Source organism: Marmota monax, unplaced genomic scaffold (assembly GCF_021218885.2).
Source record: "Marmota monax isolate L192 unplaced genomic scaffold, Marmota_monax_Labrador192_F-V1.1 WCK01_AAM20220418_F8-fsc00278, whole genome shotgun sequence".
Taxonomy (NCBI): domain Eukaryota; kingdom Metazoa; phylum Chordata; class Mammalia; order Rodentia; family Sciuridae; genus Marmota; species Marmota monax.
This window is the reverse complement of record NW_026694626.1, coordinates 376867-381485: the sequence shown is the minus strand read 5'-3', so window position 1 is coordinate 381485 and position 4619 is coordinate 376867. Positions and strand designations below refer to the sequence as shown.

The 4619-nt window shown below is 35.3% G+C and overlaps 1 pseudogene; it reads right to left on the bottom strand.

Annotated features, from left to right (window-relative positions):
- Nucleotides 1-3775: 3775 nt before the first annotated feature.
- On the bottom strand, nucleotides 3776-3891 carry LOC124078087 (small nucleolar RNA U13; annotated as a pseudogene).
- Nucleotides 3892-4619: the final 728 nt, after the last annotated feature.

Sequence of the window (4619 nt, the reverse complement as noted above, 5' to 3'; positions counted from 1 at the left end):
ATTTAAGAGTGAAACACATTTGAATTTCCTAATATAATATTTGGGGAGAACCCAAAGTGAGAAGCTTGAGAGAATTATGATATATAAGAAAAGATAATAAAACTCAGTGATTATTTAAAAGTTTAAAACTGATCTAGTTCTATGTGTGGTGAACACATCTGAAATTAAATGCAAACTGGGGTAATGTGGTTTGAGAATCTAAATTTTATTAATGGTCCAAGGTCAGTGTTCTCTGCTCACTGCAATATCTGATCCTGTTTTTATTTAAACTCTAATATGCTTTTCATCATAAACTTTTTATGTTAATTTTTGCTTTATAAATATTACATTAAAATGTTCTTTATATTGATTACCAAGCTTTTGGACACCCCTTTAAGGTTTGCATTTGAGATCCTAGTCTAGACCCCAATGAACATCTGAGGTTAGGAATGAGAAAATAATTACACTTAGAGTAAATACTAGAAATAAGAAAAGGTATTCAGTTTTTCCAAACAATTGTCTTACTCCTAAAACACCATCAATAGCATTAGAATAACTTTAAAAAGCCATCATAATGTATCCTATCGTATATGTGTGTATATGTGTATATTTACGCATATATGTGTACAACTCATAAATATCATTAAGATCTGTTGTTTTCAGCACATTTTACAGTTAAGAAGCTCTTCCATTTAATTAATAGGTAAACTGAGGCTTGGGTCATTAACTTGAAGATTCGTGGTTTCTCCAAACTGCTCCCAGAATAAAATGTTTACCAAAAGATAACCCCACTGTAATACAAGAAGCAGTTTTATGTTCGTACATTGTGTGAAATGCTATTGTCATCAAAATTAATCACCAAGAAAGCTAAGGCTAATAAATGGCTTAGATGAATTGGAAAATTTGATCTTTACTTGGATTTAAATTAATGAAATTATACGGTATCAAAGGCAGCACCTCGCTAGGCCAGTTTAATGTTAACAACTTTCATAATAGTCTCCTAGGGCATTGTTAAGGGGAACTCTCTGAATTACCTGATGAAAAATTGCACTGCACCAGTATTTTTGCAAACAAAGTGTAGCATGAAGTAGAAAGGGGTACATCACAGGAGAAATAAAGTTAAACTCCATTATCCCATAAGGCACAAATAATCCCACATATCCCCTATGGCACATAACTGAATAAAATGGTCTCATGCCATACCAAATAATTCCTCGAAAGACAGGAGATAAGTAAATAAGACTCTGCGATCAAGCCCTCCACTTGCTGTGGAATTCAGCTTTGCTTGGTTCTAAGAAGCCGAACCCAACTTGAGCTGGCTCACATGCAGGGAGTATCTTTTCAGAATGAATAGGAAGCAATGGGATCTCTTGGAAATGTGGCTAGTTCTGAGATGTGCTGTAAGTATAAAATAATTGGATATCAAAAGGTTACTATAAAAATAGAATGCAAGCTGGGCATGGTGGCGCAAGCCTGTAATCCCAGTGGCTAGGGAGGATGAGGCAGAAGGATCATGAGTTCAAAGCCAGTCTCAGCAAAATAGAGGTGCTAAGCAACTCAGTGAGATCCTGTCTCTAAATAAAAATACAAAATAGGGCTGGGGATATGGCTCAGTAGTCAAGTGCCCCTGAGTTCAATCCCCAGTACCTCCTCTGTCCCCTCAAAAATAGAATGCAAAAATATTTATATTGATGTAATGAGAATACTTTGGGTATATTAGATTAAATACAATATATTGCTACAATTAATTTCATCTATGCCTTTTTATTTGTTTTAATGTGACTATTAGAAAATATAATGTATGGTTTGCATTTCTGTCTCTGCCTCATGTTATCTGTTGTTTTGTTTGGGAGATGGGGGATGTTTTGGCTATGTTGTCCAGGATGGCCTTGAACACACAGTATCTTTATTTTTATGTGGTGCTGAGGATTGAACCCAGTGCCTCACATATGCTAGGCAAGCACTTTACCACTGAGCTACAGCCTCAGATTCCAGGATGGCCTTGAACTCTTGGGTTCAAGCCATCCTCCTGCCTGAGCCTCTCGAGTTGCTGGGACTGCAGGTGCACCAAGCTGCAAGTTGTGTTTTTATTGGGAAGCACAGCTGTTGGGATATTGAGGAAGATGTTAGGGGAGAGGATTCTCTTTATACAAAATAGGGAAGACAGCAAGGGTTCAGAGTGAATCATTTTTCAGTGTGGACCTGACCAGGTGGAATTTGCTGCTGACCCACTAAAGGGTAAGAAACCAATAAGTGGACACTCTAGCTACCACAGATTTACTTTGGAAATCTACCCTACTCTTTCCCTCTCCCTTTCTCCTCTCCTTTCCTTTCTTTTATTTCTTCCTTTCTTTTTTCCTCCTTCTTTTCCTTTTTTTTTTATAAAGAGAAGTTGTCATTATTCTAGTGGGTCAAACAAGAAAGCAAGTAATGCTGAACCATTTAACTATAATACTCAAAAAAAAAAAAACCCAACAAGTGAAATAGCACACATTAAAAATTAAACATTTATAAAGCTCAAACCTGAAGGCCAAGTCCTAACTATACCCTGGGAATGGCCATGTCTCCTTTCCTGTGGAGAATCTGTGGCCCCCACCTTTCCAAATTATTCTTCCTGATCAGCTTCACGGAGTTAGAGGTGATTCTGGAAGGTTTGTGGAGACCATCGTTTATATGTCTGTCAAACAGATTGCATTTGTAACATTTAATGCCCACAATAACAATAATAAAACATGCTGGCGTGCGCTCCGTGTAAACACTTTCTTCTGAAGATAGAGCCAGTGAAATGTTTTAGGAACTTTGACATTTATAGCTGTATTTATAATCTTTTTTGGATCATTTCCTCACAGTCACATGTTTGTATATTTTAAATTCTCTGGAGAAATAAAAATGTTTAAACATAACATAATGATATGATATGCATTTTATGAGCCCTTGCTCACCATCTAAGCATGAGCAAAGAGTGCTGTGTGGTGAATCCTGAGAGGGGTGTCTATGCAAATGTCGAGTTTTCTAGATATATGCCACAGTGCCCACTATGCCATCGACTAGAAGGGGAAAGGGGAGGGAATATTCAATGCACACAAACTTCTTTTTTCTTTATTCTTACAACCAGATCACACTAAGAACAGAAAAGTAGACATTGCTCATTTGGGAAATGCTCTGTGGAGAGTTTTGGGCAAACACTTGTGCTTTTTGTACTCTCTAAGAATTTGAAGGAGATCCAGAAACTTTATTGCCACTCTACACTTGTACATCAGAGGAATTGACTTATTGTTTATTTCTTGAAAATACCTTCTGTAACACAGCAGCCCAGGATATACTCATCGTGGCCATTGGAAAGGCTAATATCATGATGATTCCTACAAACAAGTAAACAACCCTTTTGCTTCTAGTTAAAGACATAAAGTTAATTTTTACTGAACATTTAATCTGGCATATGCCATGTATCTTACATGTGCTAATTTATTAAATACTCACAAGAAATATAAACAATAAGTGACCAAAATGGTATTTAAACCAGTGAATTTCTTATACCAAAAACTTTTCCTATTTCTGGTATCATCCAGGAGAGAGCATGGTGATTTTAAAACATATCTTCAGATGCTTTGACATTCCTCCTAATGAAAAGTGAAGTCTATATGTATTTCCCTTGAATCTGGACAAATTTTAATGATGGGTTGACCAGTACAGTATGGCAGAAGTGACTGTTGGCTTCTGAGATTAAAGTATAGTGGAAGGTCATTCAGCTTCTACCCTGTTCATTTGGGACACTCACTTTTTGCCACTTAGTTCAGATCAAACAAGTAATGTGTCAATGAAAAAACATGTTTTGAGGAAATCATCTCTTACACAATTATCACATTTATGTGTGAAAACCCAATCATCACACTTATGAACCAACAAAAGGCTTTAAGAACACTCACCTTTGTATTCCTGAACTGTTATGGAATAAGCATGAGATCACCATCTTTTTTTTTATTTGTTGCACATGACAATACAATGATCTTGACATATCATACATTTGAATAAAATGGGGTATAATTTCTCATTTTTCTGAGTGTACAGATTGCAGAATCACATTGGTTATACAGACACGTATATGCATACAGCAATACTAGTGTCTATTTTATTCTGCTGTCCATCGCCATCTTGTGAGGAAGCTCAAAGGGCAATTTTAGAGTTTTTTCTTTATATACAGTTAAGAAAAAAAATCTCTATAGTTTTAAATTTAAATAGACACTATCTGGATTTTAAGTTCATATTGAATTTTGTTTTACTGAATTGTATGTGATGAGCAACTAGATTTCATTTTCTTTTTGGTTCATTTATGATTTTTAGTTCTTGACCTATATCATACGCTACTAGTGACTGTAAATCATAATCTGTTTTCATGTTTGGATGGCAAACATTGTTTTCCATATTCTTATTAAAAAGTGTCATGACATTTCTCTTCTCTCCAAAGTTTGAAAGTGGATTGTTGAGTATAGGAATTTCAAGTAAAATTTAAATGAATTTATAAAGAAATTATAAGTCAGTGCTAACAATCCAGGAACATGGTATCCTTTTCATTTACTCAGGGCTTCTATAAAGTTTTATGATATTATTTCATCTATGTCTTGCAAATTTCTTTTATTCCT